This window comes from Bubalus kerabau, chromosome 1, assembly GCF_029407905.1.
Source record: "Bubalus kerabau isolate K-KA32 ecotype Philippines breed swamp buffalo chromosome 1, PCC_UOA_SB_1v2, whole genome shotgun sequence".
NCBI lineage: Eukaryota > Metazoa > Chordata > Mammalia > Artiodactyla > Bovidae > Bubalus > Bubalus kerabau.
This window is the reverse complement of record NC_073624.1, coordinates 96,243,706-96,269,810: the sequence shown is the minus strand read 5'-3', so window position 1 is coordinate 96,269,810 and position 26,105 is coordinate 96,243,706. Positions and strand designations below refer to the sequence as shown.

General features: G+C 43.9%; 1 long non-coding RNA gene across 1 annotated transcript in view; it reads right to left on the bottom strand.

The window, feature by feature from the left end:
- Nucleotides 1–3,336: 3,336 nt before the first annotated feature.
- The window catches only part of LOC129654882 (uncharacterized), a 31,443-nt gene continuing 8,674 nt past the window's right edge, over nucleotides 3,337–26,105 (bottom strand). Inside the window, exon 4 of the long non-coding RNA XR_008715643.1 lies at nucleotides 3,337–3,678. This is a non-coding gene — a long non-coding RNA (uncharacterized LOC129654882). The remainder of the gene's footprint in view (nucleotides 3,679–26,105) is intronic.

Genomic DNA, 26,105 nt, shown 5'->3' with positions numbered 1-26,105 from the left:
GTGGATTCTTCACCACTGAGCCACGTGGGAAGCCCCTTAAGGACACATACATTGGTACTAAAACCATTATGAAAAGCCAGAAAGCTATTATTACTAAATACAGGATAGTTACCTTTGGGAAAGGGAAGTGAATGTGATCAGAAAGGGGGCTTCTAGGGTGGTGGCAAAGCTCTTTCTTTTCATGAGTATTGGCTCCATGACTGTTTCTAGGTGCCACAGTATGCATTAAAATACACATATGCTCTTTATACACTTTAATGAATATGTGTCATATTTTACAATTTAAACATAAAAAAGATTTAATTAGATTACATATGTAGAGTGATTAATAAAACGTGTAGTGAATACTAAGCTCTCAGTGAATGTTAACTATTATACCCATTATTTATCCACCACTAGTTCAGAAATTGTCTGTACTCTTTCCCCCATTAAGCGTGGTAGATATGTGGGTTTGTGTTAATCACATTTAGTTGCCTACTATGTGCTGGGCTTCCCTGGTGGCTCAGTAGTGCAGGAGATGCAGGGTTCTATCCCTGGGTCAGAGGAGCCCGGCCAGCTGCAGTCCCGTGTGTGTGTGTGTGTGTGTGTGCTCAGAAGCTTCAGTTGTGTCCGACTCTTTATGACTCTATGGACTGTAGCTCACCAGGCTCTTCCGTCCATGGGATTTTCCAGGCAAGAAGACGAGAGGGTTGCCATGCCCTCCTCCAGGGGATCTTCCCGACCCAGGGATTGAACCCACGTCTCTTATGTCTCCTGCACTGGCAGACGGGTTCTTTACCACTAGTGCCACCTGGGAAGCCTGGCTACGGTCCACAGGGTTGCAGAGTTGGACGGGACTGAATGACTGAGCACGGACATGCACACGCACGCACGCACGCACGCTATGTGCTGCACACTGTATGAAGGAAAGATGAACCAGAGAGCATTCCCATCCAAGATGCTCACTGCACTGATCTGACTGCACCCAGACAGCTCCTGCTTCCCAGACTAGCAACTTCTCTTTCCAGCTACCTGGGTCAAATGTCAACTTCTCAACGATGATGAAATCACAAACCGGCATTTGTGTCTAGAAAGAAATCTCCACTTCAAACCACCCCTCCTGCATCCTTACCAATTGTATTACTGCCCCAGACAGTGGGTATCCACTCACCCCGCTACACACACACCAGATGCAGTCATCATCCCATCTGCCACACCCTCCACTGTGGCAGAGAAAAAAAAGAGCCATGACCAAAAAAATCTCCCCAGTGTCTGCACTAGCCTCCTCCTCATGGCTTCCCACCCCAACCCCACCACCCCAGCTTCAGGGCACAAAATACATTATGACCCGGGGCCTTCGTTTACATGTAACAAACAGAGGTCAATTTATTTCTAAATCACTTTTTTTACGGCTCTATTGAACTATTTGCCACATTATTTATACGTTAATGGGCCAGGCCCCTCTGGGAAGCTCCCCATCTAATAAATAACGTGCCAAATCATTAAGCAAGGTGATAAAATCAAAACCATTTAAAAATACATCAACCTGCGTTCCCTTCCAGTGAAATAAGCTCCAGGGGACCAGAGAAGGGACGGGGGAGGGGAACCATCTTCTATTACTGAGTTTGGTCAGGTGTAGGGTTTTTTTTTTTCCTCCTCTGGGCTGGAGATAAAAATCAGAGCTGAGAAATCTAGATAACCTGGCCGCTTACCCATATCCCTAGCAGCTAAGAGTGAGAGGAAGCGGAGAGGTATTCACTAGGGATGGCTTCCCGCCAGAGGAAGAAGGGGCATCAGATTCTACCTCCCACCTGCCCTGTAGTCTATTGGAGGTAGACAGAGGAGCCCAGCTGGGCAAAAGAAGTTACATCTTCTGTCTGGGAACTAGGAGTTAAAAAGAAAATCCACCGAAGCCCTTTGCCTTTCTACCTGTTTCCCATCACTATAATTCTCTCTTATGAATCTCTGTATTTACAATTAATCTGAGTCACAGAGAACACTAATAATAACAATTACTCTGGCTACCCCTCCCCCATTCTCCACCTCTCACCCTAGAGGGCTTTCCACACCCTTCTTTACCACTAACCCCCTCAGAAAACCTGTCCCAAGCTGGCATAGCAGTGGCAAGAAAACCTAGGCTAGAAGACTTACTCCTGAGCACCCTGAGGATTTGACCTTGAGTTCCCAAGGGACTTGACCTTGAAGTTCTTCCAAGTAGTCCAGAGAAAAAAGGCACAGGGGAACTCTTCAATCTGTCCCTACCCTGAGGCTCCCTGTGGGTAGACCCCTGCCTTAAGTGTTATAAGGAATGATTCAGCTAGATCATGCCCCCATTGATGAGAAAGATAAGACCCCTCCTCAGGACTCTGAAAACAAACAGCAATACAACTGAAGGAAATACAGGTTGAATATCTAAGCAGAGAGGGCAGGCAAAGCAAAGACATTATCCTTTGAATAGGAGAGGTTTAAATAAATATATAAGTCCCTTTTTCAAGGAAACCAAACATTGTTTATTTTGATCATAACAAGAACCTTAAAAGGTAACTATAGATTCAAAGAAGTAAAAAGATTTAATCAGATTACATAACAGATAAGTAGAGGGCCAGGGCTTGAATCCAGGTGTGACTGTCTACAAAAGGCTGTATTCTTTTTATTAAATCATTATGCCAAGGAGTACAGATGAGCTTTGAGTTGGGTTCTAAAGGAAGAGACCCATAGGGATAAACTAAGAGAACTAGGGAGGTAGGGTTGCCAAATAAAATTCAGGATGCCTGAGCCTGATTATTTCATGGGACACGCACTAAAAAATTGTTCATTGTTTATCTGAAATTTAAACTTAATTGGCATCCTGTATTTTCATTTGCAAAATCTGTCAACCTTAAAACAAGCAATTCTTGGGACTTCCCTGGTGGTCCAGTAGTTAAGAATCCACCTTCCAAGGCAGGGCACATGGGTTTGATCCCTGGCTGGGGAACTAAGATCCCATATGCCACAACTAGAGAAAGCCTGCATGCCACAATGAAGACCCAGCCTAATCAAAATTAAAAAAAAAAAAAAAATTAAAGCAAGCAACTCTTAAACCTTAAAGCAAAGCCAATGGCCTGAGTGAGAGCTCCAAAGTGAAGGGAAATAAAGCTTGCAGAAATGAGAAATAGGTTTGCCTGCTTGGTACAGGCAGTTCCATACTGGAAAGTCAAAAACGAGGGAGATGATGTCATAGCCAGCTGCTAGAAAGGTCTTGAAGAATGAAAAGTTTAGACTTCATAGGGAATTGTTGCTTCTAAATTGTAAGCTTTGAGGAAAGGACAAAAATAGTTTCACAGAATTTAGAACTGGAATTTAATTTATAAAAAAGTAACACCTTTTATTTATAGATTATAGTTTTCAAAGCACTGTCACATACATTTCATTTGCTCCTCATATAGGCAATGGCAACCCACTCCAGTACTCTTGCCTGGAAAATCCCAGGGACAGAGGAGCCTGGTGGGCTGCAGTCCATGGGGTCTTGAAGAGTTGGACACGACTGAGCGACTTCACTTTCACTTTTCACTTTCATGTATTGGAGAAGGAAATGGCAACCCACTCCAGTGTTCTTGCCTGGAGAGTCCCAGGGACGGGGGAACCTGGTGGGCTGCCGTCTATGGGGTCACACAGAGTCGGACACGACTGAAGCGACTTAGCAGCAGTAGCAGCATACCCCTGGCATGGTAGACAAATGGATGTTATCTGCTTCTGTTGGGTCTGTTCCCCCTCAGTCTAGCTGGTCTCCATCCTTCTCTCTACCACCAACATCCTGAAAGGCACCCCACTGCCTCGCACCCCCAACTTTACCACCCTCCTGAAACTGTGCTCACAGGGTCACCCATAACTTAGCCAAAGGCTTCTTTTCATCCTGCATCCCACTTTACCTTTCTTTGGCACTAACATTGTGGACAACCTCCTTTATCTGTGATACTATTGACTTTATTTTTCTGGGCTCCAAAATCACTGCAGATGGTGATTGCAGCCATGAAATTAAAAGACGCTTACTCCTTGGAAGGAAAGTTATGACCAACCTAGACAGCATATTCAAAAGCAGAGACATTACTTAACCCACAAAGGTCCGTCTAGTCAAGGCTATAGTTTTTCCAGTGGTCATGTATGGATGTGAGAGTTGGACTGTGAAGAAAGCTGAGTGCTGAAGAATTGATGCTTTTGAACTATGGTGTTAGAGAAGACTCTTGAGAGTCCCTTGGACTGCAAGGAGATCCAACCAGTCCATTCTAAAGGAGATCAGTCCTGGGTGTTCATTGTTCATTGGAAGGACTGATGTTAGAGCTGAAGCTCCAATACTTTGGCCACCTGATGGGAAGAGCTGACTCATTTGAAAAGACCCTCATGCTGGGAAACATTGAGGGCAGGAGGAGAAGGGGACAACAGAGGATGAGATGGTTGGATGGCATCACTGACTCAATGGACATGGGTTTGGGTGGACTCCGGGAGATGGTGATGGACAGGGAGGCCTGAAGTGCTGTGGTTCACGGGGTTGCAAAGAGTCAGACACGACTGAGCGACTGAACTGAACTGACTGATCTCTTGTTTCCTCCTACATCTTGGATCACTTTTTCTTGGTCTCCATCACTCTTCTCTTGTCCTTCCATCCCCTCCTTGAACTAGATATTTCAGAGTTTCCTTGTTTGATCTTCTCCTTGGGTGATTTCATCCATTCTATTTTCAGTCACTGAACGTATGCTGATGACTCCCAAATTTACATCTCTCATTGGTTTTCTAGATGATAGGTTTGGATTTTAAATTGCCTCCTAGAATTTCTACTTTCTATGTGAGCTCAGTCACTCAGTCACGTCCAACTCTTGAGAGCCCATGGCTGTTTCAGGGCATTCTCCATGCAAGAAGACTGGAGTGGGTTGCCATTTCCCTCTCCAGGGGATCTTCCCAATGCAAGGATGGAACCCATGTCTCTTATGTCTCCTACATCGATAGGCGAGTTTTCATCACTGGTGCTACCAGGGAAGCCCCCAGCTCTATTCATCCTCCTACTGCCACCAAATCTAGCCATCTTCTTCAATTAATGAATAACTCCCAATTACTTACAAGATAAACTCCAACTCCTCACCACACTCGTCCATGGCATACAGTTATGGTGAAATTTGGTCTAGATCAGGAGATGGCAAACTTTTTCTGTAAAGGACCAAACAGCAGATATTTCAGGCTTTGCAAGCTGCATATGGTCTTTGTTGTACATTCTTCTTTGGTACTTTTTTCCAGTACAACCCTTAAAAAATGTTTGAAAAAAATTTTCTTAGCTTGAGGGTTGTACAGACTTAGGGTCACAGTCTGCCAACCTGTGATCTAGGACCAGAACTCCAAACTTATTCTCTTTTCCTTGTTTTCAGAAGTTAAAAACTTATATGTGTAGAGCATTCACAGCTTAAAAAATTTCTCTAGTGCACTTCATTTTATTTGCTGTCACTTCTTTGAACTTTAGTGGTACCTCCTTTATGATATACCCTCCATTTCACAGCTTATTACTCTACTAGGCTGTTTGTGAGAATAATGGTTATCTCATTCATTTTTTATATTCCATAGCAACCAGCCCAATGTGTTATTGATAATGGGCACTTCAAAAAGTTTGTTGAAAGAATTAATAACCTAATTTAAAATTTTTGTTTAAATAGGAAAAGTTGAAGAAGGATCTGAAAGCTGAACACTCGGTCAGCAGATGTTCTTCTGGACTGTAAGGAGAGCCGTGGGGACAGGAAGGAACGGCGAGAATGAGAGAAATCCCTCAACACTAAGATCTCTGCTTCCCCCACTGGGAGTCCAAGAGTTGAACTGCCCAAGATTTTTCGAAGAGAAGACCTATCTGGTTTTCATTGCCTGTGGGTGTCTTAACTGCTTCAGTGGAGCTTCAGAGGCCTCCAAGGCAGATTGAAATGAAATCAGAGAACCTTATATTTACTGGGGGTCCAGCTTCCCACCTAAATAGCTACAGTCAACTCCCTGTTATCTGGGCTTAGGCAGGAGAGCTGTAACATGGCGCTTACCAAGTCAGCAGAAAAATTAAATAATTTCTTCTGGACTTCTTTGTGCAGCATTTTTTTTTTAACCTTCCAAAAATGTGTCTTTGCTTTCAGAATTTCTTAGGAAGTATGTCTCATAAGTACACCTTGCTGGGAAATAAAGGAGAAAGTAGCCCTGATTAGGAAAAGATTGAATGAGAGAGTTGACAACCCTATTCCTGTAGCTAATCTGAGGCCTGGGGGGGGTTAGGGCAAAAGTCATTGCATTTTAATATCAGGACCTCAATAAATGTTAATAAACTTATCAATCTATTCTTCTCCCATATCTTCCTGTCTTCTCTTATTAAATCATGCATTTGGAAGTGTCTAACAAGGAAGAATTCCAAACATCTGAGCCTGGACATTTCAGGAGGCACAGCTAATCAAGGGACTACAGCAAGAGCCCTGAGGCTGGGTCACTTTCATACTAAATATCTCAGTCTAATTCAACTTGCAGCTGCAATGGAATGGGTTGCAGATGCCTCCACCAGTGCATCATCAATCAGTAGACATACCCAGAGCCTACAGTAAACATGGTTTGCACCCAGGAAGTGTAAAGCTACCCTCTCATCACTTAGGCTCATTTCTTTGCACAAGCCTCACCAAGATGTGTCAATACAATTGGCCAAGTGTCAACTCCCTTTTTTCTTCCAGGAAGAAGCTGACTTGTATGACTCACAGAACTGTTTTAAACAAATGTCATATCTATTCAGGGGCTTGTTGGGTGACTCGGTGGTAAAGAATCCACCCACAATGCCGAAGATGCAGGAGATGCCACGGGTTCGTTCCCTGGGTCAGGAAGATCTCCTGGAGGAGGGCATGGAACCCATTCCTGTATTCTTGCCTGGGAAATTCCATAGAGAAAGGAGCCTGGCAGGCTACAGTCCATAGGGTTGCGCAGAGTCAGACATGACTGAGGTGACTGAGCACTATTCAGGAAATAACTCTGACAGCTGGGGACAACATGAGTCAGAAAATGGTTGATACAGAAACACAGTAAACAATGTGTAGGGTCTTACTCCTCACCCTGTGATCCAGGGACCAAGAGCATCAGCACTTCAGTTCAGTTCAGTCGCTCAGTCGTGTCCGACTCTTTGCGACCCCGTGAATCGCAGCACACCAGGCCTCCCTGTCCATCACCAGCTCCCGGAGTTCACTCAAACTCATGTCCATCGAGTCAGTGATGCCATCCAGCCATCTCATCCTCTGTCATCCCCTTCTCCTCCTGCCCCCAGGCCCTCCCAGCATCAGAGTCTTTTCCAATGAGTCAACTCTTCGCATGAGGTGGCCAAAGTACTGGAGTTTCAGTTTTAGCATCATTCCTTCCAAAGAAATCCCAAGGCTGATCTCCTTTAGAAAGGACTGGTTGGATCTCCTTGCGGTCCAAGGGACTCTCAAGAGTCTTCTCCAACACCACAGTTCAAAAGCATCAATTCTTCGGCGCTCAGCCTTCTTCACAGTCCAACTCTCACATCCATACATGACCACAGGAAAAACTATAGCCTTGACTAGACAGACCTTTGTTGGCAAAGTAATGTCTTTGCTTTTGAATATGCTATCTAGGTTGGTCATAACTCTTCTTCCAAGGAGTAAGCGTCTTTTAATTTCATGGCTAGCCTATTAAAGTGCAGAACTTTGGGCCCCATCACAGATTCACCGAATCAGAATGAGCATTTTAACAAGGTCCCAGGTGGTGCATATGTTTATTAAAGTTTGAGAGGCACTCGTGTGTTGGATGAGATTCCGCTACTTAACAGCTATGTGACCATGGACAAGTTATTTAACTTCTTCACAGCTCAGTTTCCTCGTCCGTAAAGTTGGGATAATAATAGTATCTCCTCAAAGTTGTTGTGAGACCTTAGTTAACACATGAAAAGTGCTTAGAATTGCACCTCACACCTGGTAAGCATGCAGTTAATGTCAGCCAGTATTACTCTTGGCTCTGATGCACTCCTCAAACTCCATTAAGGGGAACTGGCTGAACTTAACGGGACAGGATAAGAGAAAGTAGGGGAATACATTCTATGTGTGTGTGGTGGGGTGAAGAGAAGGGCACTGATTACAGGAGGAATAACTTTTTTGGTTAATAACAACAAAAAAATTCAAGGGAGACAGCATATGGCCAAGCTGGGGCTACCCAGAGCCCCAGAAGAGTGAATGATGGATTCATTCATATTCATTCATTCATATGATGGATTTATCAGTAGATACAACGCCAGGCCTACAGAGTGGTAAACAAGACAGACAAGGCTCCAGCCCCTAAATTAGGGAAATTCAGAATTTCTATTAAACACTGACAAGAAGTGAAGGCCTGTGGATGCTATATACCGCAGCCCATTTAGACAGCCCAATTATGAGCCCTTGGAAATTTGGTTTGACTCTCTGCCCAGATCTTATCAGCCTAGAGTCTCTGTTACTCTTCTTTCTTCCATATCCCACACCCACTGTCATGGGAAGCAGTCATGCCGCTCTCATTGGCTGTGTCGACTGCTGAGTGGAACACGCTGAGAGTAAGGACTAGCCTGCTCAGAAGCCAGTTGTCCACATTGTCCCAGTTTTCTGGAACTGTCTTTCTTTCATTTTTCTTTCAATCATTGTTTTTCTTTTTTCTTTTATTTATTTGTTTATTTTTTTCTTTCTTTTTTTAAATTTTATTTTATTTTTAAACTTTACATAATTGTATTAGTTTTGCCAAATATCAAAATGTTTTTCTTATTTTTATTTTATATGGTAGCAGAGTCCATTAACAATGTTGTATCGGTTTCAGGTGTGCAGCAAAGTGATTCAGTTATACATGTATCTATTTTTTTTTCAAGTTCTTTTCCCATTTAAATTATTGTTATCACTGCTATTTTGATCACCACTTTTAAGGACTTCCTCCTAGAGTAAGCACCCCCCAAAGTGGATGTTTGTCAGGCAGGAGCAAAGGCGAACTTCATAGTTTGGTAGCAGAAGTCAGGATGTTCCTAAGAAAGTCCTCAAAGCCTTGGTTGTATTTCTTGGTTTTGTTTGGCAAAGCCTGGCCCCTTTGTAGGGACTGGAAGCTAAGATTGCTCTCAAAACTGGTTCTGGAATTGTCTTTCTAAAACATAGATCTGATCTTGTTACTCCTCTGTTTGGAAACCCCGAATGGTACACAAGGCTATTCACACTTTAGCCCCAAACTATTTGGCAGTTTCCTTACAAATTATTACCTCTACCTAGTGCAGTGTGCACTCTACACCTTAATTACAAGAGTGGTTAAAGACTGGGGCTCTTTTCAGAACTAGGTTTCAAATCCAGGCTTTATTGCCCACTATGTGTGTGAAATTGGGCGAGATACTCTACCCAAGCCTTGGATTTTGCATCTGTTAAATAGGAATAGCAATAATGAAATAGTAATTTTTAAAAAAGCTAATATTATTCTGTATTAAGTACTATTCTAAGCACTTTCCATCTATTGAGTCACTTCATCTTCACAACAGTCCTACCTCATAGCATTGTTGTAAAGATTAAGTGTGTATGTACCATGTAATACACATGAAGTAATATTAACTGCTATTATTATTGATATTAATATTACAAAGCAAAAAAGCTTCATTGTTCATATTCCCTGTCCCTGAATGACCAACTCCCTTTTCTGAGCTGCAAACTCTTAGCATTCTTCCAGAAACCTCAGCTTTTTGAGTTCCTATACACATAGTACTTTAAATATACCCCCCTATAGTTCACTTATCCTAGTACATTGAAAATAGTCTTTGCCTGCTTTTCTCTACCACCAGACTGTGAGCTTCTCAGCAGTAAATATCCTGTATTATTTACTTTATGTCACTAGGGCCGACTCTAACATAAGAAACATAGCAGGTACTACATGAATGTTAGTTCAATGAATAAATGAAAGTCTGACTGAATAAGTAAATACTTATAAGAAAGGACCTAGCGTGGGAAGTCCAAGAAAGGAGTTGGGGAGTAAAGCAATCTAGATAGCTTCTGCCTGTATCCCCTAGCCTCTGAGCAGCAAAGCCATTCCCCAGCCCAAGCTGCCTCACATGTCACTGGATGGATTGGATCTCCCCATCAAGAACACTCCCCAATCCCCTCTTGCTGTAGACACACCACTTGCCTCTGGCAGTGACAGAAATAAAGAGGATTACATCATTTGTTACAACAAAATGGTTATTACAGTAATAAGTATAATTAGCATCAGACAATTACAATAATAACATATTTCCTTGCTGCAGAGGTACTTTTTTAAAAAACAGGTTTATTTAATACCCCCCCCTCACACACCCCCAAGAGGAAAACAACTCTTTTCGGGAAGAGCAAAGGCCTCTTTCATTCTAGTGAGATGCTATCTTAATGAAGGAACATTATTGACAAAGCCCATAAAATGGGAGCAGATTCCCTTGGAGCAAAATCTCCTTTGCTCTCTCTGGTTTCTTGGGGGAAAGGAAAATCTTGTGCCTCTCTTTCTAGGGATTAGGAGAACTGGTTGAAGGATAGAAAAGATGAGGCTGGGGAGAAAGAAAGAAAGGAAAGGAAAAAACCCTTCTCAAACAACTAGAGCTTAATACCCGTTGTTGACAATCTCCCTTGTTTTCTTCCTGGTTGGATGGACCTGGAAGGGAAGACAGTCTATTTATTTATAGAGGTAAATAAGTGGTATAATTTCTTTATAGAGGTAAATACGTGTTTTAGGTAGTTTTCCAAGCTCCATAGGAGCAAGAAGAGCCTAGTGCACAGAGCCCCAAGAGGAGCCTGAAGGTGGGTAACAAACAAGGCATAATGCCACTCCACGTGCACAAGCCCGTGTGAGATGCTTATACTACATCAAGTTTGTTATCTCCTGCTTTTGTTCCGAAAAGATTTGGGGGAGCTTACAATAATCTGTAATGCAAAATGGAAAAACTAGATAGATGAGAAAATTAGGATACACATAAACATTTCAAAAACGTGACATATACTGGTACTTCCCTGATGGTCCAGTGGCTAAGACTTCAAGCTTCTGATACAGGGGGCCCAGGTCTGATCCCTGGTCAGGGAGCTAGATGCTCCCACATGCTGTGACTAAAGAACCCAAGTACTACAGCTAAGACCTGGCACAGTCAAGTGAATAAATAAAAATAAAAAAATATTTAAAAAATGACATATACCTAAGTACATGTACAGTTTCCATACATACCTACAAAAGGATACACACCTGATATACATACATAGACATGTACCTTGTACATAGCAGGCTCTCAATAAATACTTGGTGAATTACTGAAACAAACTCACCCCAAAGACAAAGAAATGTAAAAATAAGTGACTTGAATAGATATAGCCTAAGATACAGAGAGAAATACGAATAAATGTTCATATATAAAATATATATGTGACCCCATGCCTTGTATATATAAAACAGACCACTCTCTAAAAATTGAACCTCATCCTTTTACAATAGACACAGCGATAATTAGACATATGAACACTTTTCAAACTCATATATACACATAAAACATGGCCACATTTCCACAAATATGTGCAAATGCACACTTACTCATATAAACACACATTCATACACATAGACAGGTGCATACAGAATACTCACACACACAAACAGAACAGAAGTCAAACAGAAACAGCTATGAAGACACACGTCTTTCCTCATCATTCTTATCTTCTCTAAGTGATGGTGCCCAGAGGTACACACTTAATTTAGGGCTCAAGCTCATCACACCCAATGCAAGAAAAGGCAAAACAATTGGGCCACCCACCAGGGACTCTGTCTCCAAAGCCATCCACATATGTGTGTGTTCAAGCACCCTGGAAGTTCAACCTCCCCTGGAGAAATGTGTGTTGGCCTACTTTTCCAGGTGCTTCAGATAAGCTCTTCTTCACCCTCATTGACTCTCAGCACCAAATCCATCCCATCACACTTCCCAGGTGAGCATTTTTCTATTCGCCTTGAATTTTCAGTCAAGTAGGTTGCCCCATAAACCATGGATACCCGCTCTCCACACCCACCCCATCAGCAGAGAATATTCTCTTTCCTCGCTTGATGTCAGTGCTCCTCTCTTCCAAGGAGCCTTCTCAGAGCTTTCCCTTAAGACATTCAGCTGCTTATGGAACACTCACGTTTTCTTTCCATAAACAGCTTTCCTTTCCATAATGTCTAAAATGCATTTATTTCAGCTTTCTTAAATCACATATTGGTTTAATGTCTTATTCCATTATCCACGTGTCCTTTATGTCAGGATATATATCTTAGATTCAAAGTTTCTGATCCTTAGGAGATTGGGCCTCCCTGTGGATGCCTTTGTACAGTGGCCAACACTTGTTGGGTATTTTCCTTCTATCCCCCTCTATCTTCAGATAGACTCTGTCTTAGATGTTTCAGGAAGATACATAGAGTTCTAAAGAAGTGTGCTGCTGCTGCTGCTAAGCCGCTTCAGTCGTGTCCAACTCTGCGCAACCCCAGAGATGGCAGCCCACCAGGCTCCCCCGTCCCTGGGATTCTCCAGGCAAGAACACTGGAGTGGGTTGCCATTTCCTTCTCCAATGCATGAAAGTGAAAAGTGAAAGTGAAGTTGCTCAGTCGTGTCCGACTCTTAGCGACCCGATGGACTGCAGCCCACCAGGCCCCTCCATCCATGGGATTTTCCAGGCAAGGGTACTGGAGTGGGGTGCCATTGTAGTGCCCATCTTAGGGATTCTCAGAGTAATGGTAAAAACAAATATGAAGAAAGAAACAGAATAACAAGGGGAAAATTCTATAATGTCAGAGCCAGGACAGGATTGAAGGATCATTTAATTCAGATCCCTCATTTTTCTAGTGAAGGAATGAAGGTCCAGAGAGGGGAAGTGACTTGCCCAGAGTCACCTAGAAAGAAAAGTTCAGGTTCCTATCTCTTAGTTCAGTATTCCTTCCACTACATCAGCATTCCCAAAACTTAAGTTGAGGAAACACTGATGTCCCCAAAACTGACACCAGGTTTTTCTCTAAAAGGGTCTGCTAAAAAGGGTACTATGGTCTAAATAATATTGTATATGGTGTCCCCTGTTAGAGATTCAAAATGCATATCAATATGTTAAAGGTTCTGAGAAGTCCTGCAGTTTAAGAATTTTGCCCAGTGTTTCCTCAACTGACCTGTTCATGTAATACTTTTTAAAGAAATTGCTATTAACATCACGTGGGACTGTTCTGACAATTACACAATTTAGGCAACACAGCACTTGTCTGAATGCAACAATGAAGAGGACCTGAGTTGAATTCCTTCTAGAAAAGACAGAACTGATCACAATATGAATGTAAGACTGCCTTCTTCTCTATGGAGGACAATGTGAAGCAGGTTCAATGAAGAGCAAGGTGGTGAAACCGAGCAGGACTTTGATTGGCTCCTGGGCACGGAAGCCTTTCTCTGTCCCCCATACCTTGTTTGTAGGGAATAGACTTCAATATTCATGACTTTACCTGAGTCCCAAAGGGCATATCCAAAGAGTTGCTCATCCAGGAAGGAAGGAGATGCAGAGATAGGGGAGGAGGAGCCAAAGATACAATATCCAGCCCTGCAGCAGAGTCCAGGTTCTGCCCCAAGGGATACACATAACAATATCTTTAAATTTGTTATAGAACTAAAGCCCCCAACAAATGGAAGATGTCAGCTTTCTTCTTTTCAGAGAAGACCATCTGAGGCCAGATTAAAGGAGCCAGAGAAATTCATCAAGAGATTACCTGAGACCAGAATAAAGGAATGCAGGCTCTGCACACACCCGAATCTTACCAGCAACCCCACCCTTGAACCATTTTGCTATAAAACTCCTCACCAAATCCTCCTGGTGGGACACAGTTTTTGAGGACAGGGAGTCTGATGCGTCCCCCTTTGCCTGGCAAAGTAATAAGGCTCTACTTTCCTACTTCCCCTGAAACTGTCTCCAAGGTTCAGTTTGGCGCCAGTGCACAGAGGCCAAGTTTTCCGCGTCAGCAGAAGAATACTACAAGAGGTGGAAATGATTGATCAAAGACTTAATGAAGGGAGAGGGATAGGGCTCAGAAACCAAGTTCTCCCAATGGTAGAAAAGGAGGAAAAAGGTGTTATTATTACTACTACAAGATGTTATAAAAGGGGGGTTTCAAATCATTCAGTTAGAAGGTGAAAGTAGCAGCATTCTCCAGAAGAGAAGTCAGCACACCCCCATCGTGAGAGGCCAGAGCTCACACACAGTAGGCATTCAGTAAATATCTGTTGAGTGGATAAACCAGTGAAGCAAGCTGATTTACTTCAAGTCTTGGAGAGAGCTCATGCCAAGTGAATTCAAAGGTACTGCTCATCTTCTGCACCTCCAGGGAAGATTAATGTTCTATGGGAAAGAGGAGTAGGAATCTATATCCAGATACCCATAACCATTGGCTCCCTTATTTCCATAGGGTCTGAGGGGTTTTTCCTGGCAAACCCCAGGAATGAACTGAGTATGGCTGGTGGAGGGAATGAGTCAGGTTGAGCTGTTTGTTTGTCTTCCAGGGCAGGGACATGCAAGGGTCAATAAACACACTGGAGCCTCTTTGACTGGGCCTTGGAGCAAGAGATCAGCTTGTTTGTTCTAGGGAATTTGAACTTGGGTCAAAATGGCTCTCAGGGCCTCCCTTCCCCGGGGTAGAGACCTCCAGGCGACAACTGAGGTCATCTGCTGGGCAGCCAGGTGCTCCGCCTAACAATGCATTCCACAGAAGAAAGTCCTTTCACCAGCTATTTTTTTTTTCTTCACAACATGCAGTGGATATGCCAACCTTCCACCTACTATCTGCAGGGTGTCTCATTTAACACAGGCCACAAAATTGGTTACAGTGTCAGCTTAAGGCTATAGCACATCCAAGTATGTTCACATGCTTCCAGAATCCCAGGACTACAGCCTTAGGAAACCATTTCAAATACATCCTGCCCTCAAAGCAGGATCGCCATACCCACCTATCTCTAAGTCAGTCTTCTTTTCTTCTTTCCTTTTCCCGATCACAGTAAGAATTTTAACTTTCTCAGGCTATCCAATCCCTGCTAGTCAGGCAACAATATAAAATTCCCGCTATGTGTTCCAAACCTTTTTATTGGGAAGTTCCTAATCTAGGTAAATTGAAAGTGAAGTGTTAGCTGCTCGTGTCTGACTCTTTGCGACCCCATGGACTGTAGCCCTCCAGACTCCTCTGTCCATGGCATTCTCCAAGAATACTGGAGTGGGTAGCCATTCCCTTCTCCAGGGGATCAACCCAGGGATTGAACCTGGGTCTGCTGCATTGAGGGTAGATTCTTTATGGTCTGAGTCATTGGGGAAGCCCAATCTAAGTAAACTGATAAAACTTAAATTTCTAGAAGCTGACTTGAGAATGCTTATTAAGCAACAAAGCCACAAGTTCAAACCAACAACTGGGCTGAAAAGATAGAGACCCAAGAAGTATTCGAAGACAAAAGAGGTTACTTCAGGGAGCCTTCCTGGATGAGGAGCTATGAAGCTAGGTTAGAGAGGAAGAAGGGAACAGAGGGAAGAGAAAAGTCAGACTCGACTGAGCCTGGGGATGGAAGTGGTTTAAGGGACATTTCAGAAGCCAGAAAATGTGTAGTATGGACAGAAGTCCAGTAAGCAGCTTGGTTTGGCTAATAGACAATAGGGAGGGACAGAAAAGAACTGAGTGGAAGGAAGTTGATATAGGATCCTTGCAAGTAAATGTAGAGTTTGAGTGTGACAGGCATAGCGAAGTGTAGTATTAAATGTCTTGAAGTAGGAGTCAAGAGACATGGTTCCAGTCCTAAATCTGTGACCATCTGTAGTACCATAACTCTTAGTCTTCTCATCTGTAAAATAAGGACATTGGATCAGAGGGTCCCTTGCAGTTCTGAAACTGTAGGATGCTAAGGTACAAGCATTTTTTCCTGTGGTCATGTATGGATGTGAGAGTTGGACTGTGAAGAAGGCTGAGCGCCGAAGAATTGATACTTTTGAACTGTGGTGTTGGAGAAGACTCTTGAGAGTCAAGGAGATCCAACCAGTCCATTCTGAAGGAGATCAGCCCTGGGATTTCTTTGGAAGGAATGATGCTAAAACTGAAACTCCAGTACTTTGGCCACCTCATGCGAAGAGTTGACTCATTGGAAAAGACTCTGATGCTGGGAGGGCCTGGGGGCAGGAGGAGAAGGGGATGACAGAGGATGAGATGGCTGGATGGCATCACTGACTCGATGGCCGTGAGTCTGAGTGAACTCCGGGAGCTGGTGATGGACAGGGAGGCCTGGCGTGCTGCGATTCATGGGGTCACAAAGAGTCGGACACGACTGAGCGACTGAACTGAACTGAAGGTACAAGAGACAATGAGGACTACAATGGCGGTTCCTGGACAAATCCATTTAATATTTTTTCCTTACAAGACAAGTCTAAGTTCCCTTTATCCCTGCTACTGAATTACAGCTTGAGCATATTTACTACATCAAAGATTAATCCTCTAAACCCGGCAAGCTCAATGGTTGAGCAGCAAGGAAATATCTCTATAAAGAGAATAGACTCTATAAATTATTGGTCACTTACCTAGGGTTGTTACTAAATTATTTTAAAAGGATATATATTCTGCTCCTACACCCTCTCTTCTGTCTTTCTCAGACTAATTGCTTCCTGAACTAAGAAGGGTGCCCAGATGGAGACCTGGGAAGTTTGATATATTCTGGATCCTTCAACGACTGAGATTCCGGATGATAAATAAACTGCTCAGTGGAATTTGAAACAACCTACTCACAGACTTGAAAGGAGTAGAAGGGTAAGTCATTGAAATTGCCCTCTTTTCTCTTCTAAGCATTCCAAGCAGCAGAATAGTTCCACTGGATTCCACGAAGAAGTGTCAGTTTTCCCTTGCTCTTGCCTCGGGCCTTATCACGTGTTTTTTTTGTTTGCTTGTTTTTTGGCTGTGCTTGGTCTTTGTCAAGGCATGCGGGCTCCTTGTTGCTGTGCACAGGCTTCTGTATTTGCAGCATGCGGGCTTCTCTTGTGGATGGATCACAGGCTGTAGGGTGCTTGGGCTCAGAAGTCATGGATCATGGGCTTAGCTGCCCCGAGGCATATGGAATCTTAGTTTCCCCACCAAGGATCAAACCCAAGTCCCCTGCATTGAAAGCTGGATTCTTAACCACTATATTACCAGGGAAGTCCCGTTACATTGTATTTAGATGTTTCTTTTTCTGTTCACCACTCTAGACTGCAAGCTCCTTGATGGCAGGGATTTAATTTTATTTATCTTTAAATAGAGCTTGCTATTCCCTCCTGGCCTGAAGAGTTTCTATTGAAAGATCAGCGGTTATCTTTATGGGAATCCCCTTGTGTATTATTTGTTGTTTTTCCCTTGCTGCCATAGGACCCAGCAATCCCACTGCTGGGCATACACACCGAGGAAATCAGAATTGAAAGAGACACGTGTACCCCAATGTTCATCGCAGCACTGTTTATAATAGCCAGGACATGGAAGCAACCTAGATGTCCATCAGCAGATGAATGGATAAGAAAGCTGTGGTACATATACACAATGGAGTATTACTCAGCCATTAAAAAGAATACATTTGAATCAGTTCTAATGAGGTGGATGAAACTGGAGCTGATTATACAGAGTGAAGTAAGCCAGAAAGAAAAACACCAATACAGTATACTAACGCATATATATGGAATTTAGAAAGATGGTAACAATAACCCTGTATGCGAGACAGCAAAAAGACACAGATGTATAGAACAGTCTTTTGGACTCTGTGGGAGAGGGAGAGGGTGGGATGATTTTGGAGAATGGCATTGAAACATGTATAATATCATATAAGAAACAAATCACCAGTCCAGGTTCGATGCAGGATACAGGATGCTTGGGGCTGGTGCACTGGGATGACCCAGAGGGATGGTATAGGGAGGGAGGTGGGAGTGGGGTTCAGGATGGGAACATGTGTACACCCGTGGCGGATTCATGTTGATGTATGGCAAAACCAATACAATATTGTAAAGTAATTAGCCTCCAATTAAAATAAATAAATTAAAAAATAATAATAATAAAATTAAAAATAAATAAATAAATAGAGCTTCCCTGGTGGCTTCAGTTTAGTTCAGTTCAGTCGCTCACTTGTGTCCGACTCTTTGCGACCCCATGAATTGCAGCACGCCAGGCCTCCCTGTCTATCACCAACTCCCGGAGTTCACTCAAACTCACGTCCATCGAGTCAGTGATGCCATCCAGCCATCTCATCCTCTGTCATCCCCTTCTCCTCCTGCCCCCAGTCCCTCCCAGCATCAGAGTCTTTTCCAATGAGTCAACTCTTCGCAGGAGGTGGCCAAAGTATTGGAGTTTCAGCTTTAGCATCAGTTCTTCCAAAGAACACCCAGGGCTGATCTCCTTCAGAATGGACTGATTGGATCTCCTTGCAGTCCAAGGGACTCTCAAGAGTCTTCTCCAACACCACAGTTCAAAAGCATCAATTCTTCAGCGCTCAGCTTTCTTCATAGTCCAACTCTCACATCCATACATGACCACTGGAAAAACCATAGCCCTGACTAGATGGACCTTTGTTGGCAAAGTAATGTCTCTGTTTTTCAATATGCTATCTAGGTTGGTCATAACTTTCCTTCCGAGGAGTAAGCGTCTTTTAATTTCATGGCTGCAGTTAACATCTGCAGTGATTTTGGAGCCCCCCAAAAATAAAGTCTGACACTGTTTCCACTGTTTCCCCATCTATTTCCCATGAAGTGATGGGACCAGAGGCCATGATCTTAGTTTTCTGAATGTTGAGCTTTAAGCCAACTTTTTCACTCTCCTCTTTCACTTTCATCAAGAGGCTTTTTAGTTCCTGGTGGCTTAGATGGTAAGTAATCCACCTGCAATGAGGGAGACCTGGGTTCAATCCCTGGGTTGGGAAGATTCCCTGGATGAGGGCATGGCAACCCACTCCAGTATTCTTTCCTGGAGAATCCCCATGGACAGAGGAGCCTGGCAGGCTACAGTCCTTGGGGTTGCAAAGAGTTGGACATGACTGAGTGACTAAGTACACAGCACATCTTTAAATAAGACCTAGCATAGTGACTACCACATAGTTGATCCTTCCTTGTTCAAGCCTGAGTACATAGATGAAGAAATCATTATCTGATTAAAAAAGACTGTCTAGTATCTAGCCTTAGTCTTCTGCTACCACAAACACTTACCTCTTTCTGTCTACAGGGCCAGTTAATGACACCTCCTTGCTCCTGAGTTAAATGTCTAAACCCTCATCCTGGTACCTGATAAGCATCTTCATCACAGCTCTGACCACACTCTATTGTAAATGCTCTACTTATCTGTCTTCTCACCCACCTGACAGCACTAAAAATGTGGATACCTTGACTTATTCATTTTGTACCCCTTGTTCAGAGTAGTAGCTATTACAAGTAAGGCAATTTGTTGAATTAATCAAAAAAACACAGAGGTTTATATTTTCCATGTTATAACCAAAGAAAGAATCCTTTAGGAGTTTATTAAAGATCAATCTCTATGATGTTGTGCTTAGACCAAAGGAGAGGCTTGTGGAAGCAATTGTATGGCTATTTTAATGATCTAAACATGCTTCATAAAAACAAAAGTTGTCTATACAGTTCAAATAGGTAACTGTTCACCTCTAGTATTTTGGAGTAGTATTAATTCAGTGTCTCAATTGCACTATGAGGAGTGGGGAATGGATTTAAAAAATGCAGACACAGCTCTGTTGTCAAGGATGCACAGACTAAAACACATCAATGAGGGTGAACATAAGAAAGATGAAGACCATCAGTGCCGTACACTTATCCAAAGAAAGGCATCAGGCAAGGGGAGGCTCTGGGGGTGCTTGGCTTGGGAAATGGGAAGAGGTGGCTAATCATTCAAGTTTTGAGAAACTCTCCTCTTATTGGCCCAGGAGAGCTTCTTAGGTATAGGGAAGAAAGCACAGACTGCTGGAAGAATGAGGAAAAGACCATTTAATAGTTTGAGGGAAATCAAGGCCAGACCCAAAATGTGAAAAAACTGCCCCAAAATTATGAATGAGGAAGGCCAAGGTAAGTGGTGGTGAAATAGGAAAAAGAGGCCTGATATGTATGGCTGAGTCCTTTTGCTGTTCACCTGAAGTTATCACATTGCTTGTTACTTGGCTATACTCCAATACAAAATAAAAAGCTTTTTGTAAAAAAGAAAAGAATAAAATAGGCCTGATTCAAAAGTGTTAGTCTCTCAGTTGTGTCAGACTCTTTGAGATCCCATGGACTGTAGCCCATGAGGCTCCTCTGTCTATGGGATTCTCCAGGCAGGAATACTGGAGTGGGTAGCCATTCCCTTCTCTAGGGAAAATTCCCGACCCAGGGATCAAACCCAGGTCTCTTGCATTGTAGGCAGATTCTTTACCATCTGAGCCACCAGGAAAGCCAATGAAAGGGTCTCATGAATTCTTCTGAAAGTTATAGGTGTGCTGTAGGTGAACACTAGGAGAGATTGATGAGAATGTGAACTAATTAATCAACTGGAAAACTGGATGACCAGACTGTAGATGATCCATAATGGAATCTATACTCCCAAGTTATGTGACATCTCCCACTTACCCACCTCTGCCCAAGGGGCCATTTCCTCTAAGAATAATCTCCTCCTTTTCAGCTCCGTGTTTGTCTCCTCCAAGAAGCCTTCCATAGCTAATGGAATGGAAATGCCTTTCTCCATCCACAGCAATTTGGATCTTGGCTGCTCTACATGCTACTCATTCATTTCCTGACCTTTTGTCATTCACTGTCTACCTCTGGAGACTGCAGTCTGTCTCATCTTTTTTAGAAGGGTACCCAGAAGAGAAAGCATCTTATCCTCCTTTGTGCATTTTGCTTCCCAAAATTGTTCATGGCAGGAAAGCACAGACCACCCAAGGAAGACAGCCATCAGATGGCTCCATTCCCCGCATCACAGAGTCTGTGATGGGCTCTTCTCTCACACTGGAGTTATGGAGCAGGAGTTATAGCTCTCCCTGTAAAAAGTCATTATAATTATGAAAAATGTCTACGCTCCTTCCACCGTTTAGGCAAAGCCTCTGGCTGTCCCAATGAGCAGAGATTTAAGATCCTGTTCTCCATAAAGATGGCTAGATAGCTGTAGAGATGGATGTGGTAACGCCTAATTGGTCACTGTTGACTCATCAAATCTGTTTCAGAAGCGGGACTGGACAGTCTCATCTGATAAGGGAGGGCTGAAAACAGCTCAGGAGGGTGGTGGCAAGGGGTTCTTTTCACCATTTTGTCTGTGCTAGCTGCCCCCTGCCCCCACCCGTTTCTGATATCTCTTTGCTTGGGATTTCTAAGAACAGTAGATTCCACCGTCTTTCTCAGAAGTACCTTCATTCAACTTCCCAGTACCGTAGGGCTTCCTTTAAGTCTAATCTTGATCTCTTATGCTGAAAGTCCTGGTTGTTTCTGCTCTGGCCTCATGAAGGCCTGTATTTTCCTCTTTGTGTGTGTGTGTGTGCCTGCTTTCAATACTTTATTTTTTAAAAATAAAGTGTTTATTTATTTATTTGGCTGTGCTGGGTCTTAGCTGTGGCACATGGGATCTTTAGCTGTGACATGTGAACTCTTCATTGGGACACATGGGATCTAGTTCCCTGACCCTGGCCCCTGCATTGGCAGCACAGAGTCCTAGCCACTGGACCACCAGGAAGTCCTGCTTTCAATACTTTAAATCACTGGTCAGCATCTTCTCTAGCCCCCTGCTTCCTCTGTCATCACTCCTCAGTCTTGATCTTGCTCTTCTACATATTAATCACAACTTTCTTAGTGATAAACATTTTTCAAAATCTTGTGACTTATAAAGCACACTCTTCTAGAATCCGTAATGACTATCGCTTGGTTCAGAGTGGGTAAAATATATTATTCAAACAATAGTGCCTTTTGGCAGCAAACAATGTGGAAATATAGGCCAAACTCCAGGGGTCTATCACTAGGAGGTAATAACTGATCCAGTGTAGAAGTGAATGAAGAAGACAGCACTGTTCACAATTTGTGGCTTTAAAAGCAAGGGAAAGAGGTCAATCTGTGGTAAAAGTAAGACTTTTAAGATGGTAGAGGGTGTGAAATCTTCATTTCAGGCTTTTAAACACAAAAAACCATCCTCCTGCCTGAGTCCGAAAATATTTCAAATGGTAAAGATAACTTCCTGGGTAGATGGGACAGAATGACTTTTCAAGCAAAACCTGTGACTCTTCTTTCTTCCTAAGGAAGATGATTTGGTTTGTGAAAATGGTAAAGGAATAGTGTTTTTCCTAGGAGTAAAGGTGCAGAGGCCAAGGGCAAGATGGGAAATAAGGACTGATTCCCTCTGCCAGTGGTGCTCCCCCTCCCACCTACCCACCCCGTCCAGGTGGATGCAATTGAGCAGCAACTCCATTTGTTCAGTTCAGTTCAGTTGCTCAGCCGTGTCCGACTCTTTGCGACCCCATGGACTGCAGCACGCCAGGTTTCCCTGTTCACCAACTCCCAGAGCTTGCTCAAACTCATGTCCATTGAGTCGATGATGCCATCCAACCATCTCATCCTCTGTCTTCCCCTTCTCCTCCTGCCTTCAGTCTTTCCCAGCATCAAGATCTTTTCCAGTGAAACTCCATTTGAGCTACCCTGAAAAACACTCTGCCATCATCCAACATTATTACTGACCAAAGCCCAGAACATCAACCCCACCCCTCCCAGGCAGAAAAGTAGAGCCTGGTTATGACCTGTATGTTTATTCACTAAGAGCACATATTCCTTAAGGTTGTCCTCGGTATCCTTCTGTCTCTGGAATGCTCCTCCACCTCAACGACTCGAGTCAGAGATGAAAATTCTCTTCATTTAAAATGCATCACAGAAGGTGCCTCTGCCACTTCCCTGGTGTGACATCTTTCCTCTCTCTGTCCTATAAACCTAACATCACTCCTGGGCAGCCGTAGTCCAAACCCATTTCCTTTTCTTCTCCTGCCTACCCACAGAGTTGGTCGTCCAAGCTCTCTTGGACCAACCACTCGCCTCCCCATTTCAGTCTTAGAGATGAAGGTCAGACCAGGTGGTTAGCCTCCATGCCTAAAGTCTGAGTGCTCCTCCACATCCAGATCCTCTTGAGACACAGGGGCTAGAAATGAGTCTGGTTTCTGTCACTCCATGCACCTCAGAGCGGCTGCACCCACTAGAGAAGGGGCATTTCCTAGTTTACCGAGCTCGTGCAGGGCTACCTGCCCAGCTCCAGAGGGAAGATGGCAGATAGTAAAAAGGAACCTCGCTGATACCCATCAGAATCCAAGGCAGATAAAGCAAGGCAGTTTGCCATTCCTCTGAGGGCCTGACACTCCCTGGAGGGACAAAGGGAGCTGGGTACCCTGATCATCCAGAGTAATTGCTGCCGCCGCCACCCTGACAATAATAACCCCCGAACTACAGGCAGCCCTTTTCATCTGAAAGATCTCAAAGCTCCTAGCCGCCAGGTGCTCATTAAGCCCTCTTGGATGAGGTTGGCCTGACGGGTCTGAGCCTTGCTACAGACGGTCAGGGTCAGGGGGTGACTCAGAGAACCTGGGGTGCCAAATGATGCAGAGGAGGGGGCCCACCACCTTCCTACACGTGGGAAAATGATTCTCCTTGGCCCAGGTCTGAGTCTCGACTCCAGAGGAATGAAAAGGAGACTAGCTCCTCCCCCAGCCCTCTACAAGCCAGGTCATGTAGAATGAATCCAACACAGAGCTCAACTACCCCAAATACCAGACAGGACTGTTTACACCCCAAGAACTGGTGGGAGTCACAGGGAAGTGGGAACGGGCACAGGGAGTTTTGAAAGAGAAAAGCAGAAATGAGAGACACCTTTTCTCTTCCTGGAAACAGCCCCTGAATCAAGAGGCTGGTTCTGAGCATGACCCTGGGTAGCAAAGCAGGGAAAGGCTAGTCTTCATTGCCCTGATATCAAAAGAGGAAAAATGTATTTTTCTACAGAAATGGCCTCTGTACAAAGCCTGAATTCAGAGTGAGAAGGGGGAGTTGTCATCCACTGAACTCTACACTTATCATGTGTAGGTCAGAATGTGAGTTCTGTTTACCACCTATTCTGCTATCCTGTCTCACTTGAGAGCCTCCATCAGACCACGCCAGAAGTTACACGGATCAGGTAAATGAAAACATCCCCACCTGCCTCCCTAGTCCACAGAGATCACTATACTGAAGTGAATCCAAAATCATTTTGAATGGCTCTTTCTGACACAGACCACAAAGCCTGCCTTTAGAAAAATGGCCCACAAACCAATTCCATGGACCATTTGGATGGATCATTAGACAGACAATCTCAGAAAATCATATCCTTCACTCACTCCCTTTCTCTATTACAACTACCACAACAAAAGTTGAAAGGCCTTTTATCTGATGGCATATGTGGTTTTGAATAGAGTCATATCTAATCTAAAAATAAGCTACAAAATAAAGGTATCTTGGGTAACAATTTGAAAATGCACAAATGGGCAAGATTGCAAGCCTGTCTTGTTCTCTTTAGATGACCCAAAGCTAAATCACTACTGATTCATCTAGTAGCAATTGTTGGAATTTCAGGTATAGGTGCCTTCAAGAAAACGGCCTTTATTGTACAGCAAAAACTAACACTACATTGTAAAGCAATTACACTCCAATAAAAAAAGAAAACTCCCTTTATTGCACTAACTTTCATACTCCAAAACTAGAAGATGAGAGCAGACACACTTAGTGGCCTAACCTGTGGACTGGGAGGAAGATCATTTCCTGAGTGTTAAACCTGGAGAGCCAGTGACTTAGAAAAACATTGAGGGAGGAGAAAGAGTCAATAGTTCCAGCTTGCCTCTGGAAACCAAAGCCCAGGAGACTCCAAGAAGTCCAAAGAGCCCCAGACCTGTTGTTTAACAGCCCCAGACCTGTTCCTAAAGGTTTCCATCTCTCCACAACTCTACAGTCAGGAGAAATATCAGAAGTATCCTCTGTTTGGGGGCTTCCCAGGTGGTGCTAGTGGTAAAGAACCTGTCTGCCAATTCAGGAGACTAAGCAACAGGGGTTCAATCCCTAGGTTGGGAAGATCCCCTGGAGGAGGGCATGGGAACCCCCTCCAGTATTCTTTCCTGGAGAATCCTATGGACAGAAAAGCCTGGCAGGCTCCAGTCCATAGGGTCGCACAGAGCCCATCACGACTGAAGTAACTTAGCACGTACACATGCATCCTCCATTTTTATTTAGTATACTCCTCAAGGTCATTTTTATATTCTTTTGCTCCTAAAAAGGACCTGCCCCTACCCTCCAACCTCAATTCTCCCAAGAAAAAAAAAGGAGAAAGCATCCATTTGCCCAGAAATCAGGGGTTCCCACTCCCAACCTCGAAGAGGTGAGAGAGGCAGGGGAAAGACACTCATTAGTAAGTTGCAGGTGCTGTTACTAGGGTATTATTTATTATTTGTTGGCTGCCAAGGCTTCCCTGAGCCTGCAAAGACAGAGCCATTGCCTCGGGGGCTGCAAAGTCTGAGACAGACAAACAACACACAACCCAGGCATGAAATCCGCCCCACTAAGGAGCTAGGGGCAACCTCAGGGATCAGAGCCACCCTCTTCTTTGGGGAGTCCTCTGCCTCCTGAAAGTCTTGGGGAAGGTACAGATGTTCAGGGCAGAAGTTCAGAGAGGAGAGGGCTGTCCATGGAATGAGAGGGGTTCCAGAGAAAGGAACCCAGGCGCAGGTTGAGGCAAGAGGTCTTAGAATGGTGTGAGAGGTAGGAGGAAATGAGATCAGGGTTACAGGCTGGGACAGCAGGCAGAGGAGGCGGGTTGGGGGGAGAGGCATTGCTGAACGGATGGGGGAGGCCAAGAGATGTCATCAGCTGTTGCGTGGGGGAGCACTGATGCCAGAACTCAAGTTGTGGCAAGAATGGACCGCCAGAGGTACCAAAAGATTGAGAGTTTCACCAGAGGCAAAGAGGGGCGGCTTGGTCACTGATAATACCCTCTGTTGAGATGCTATTGCTGCATGATAACTGGTCCATCCCCAGTAAAAAGCAGGCAACAAAAGAAAAGGCTAGCACCTGGCATTGAAGGGCTCTTCA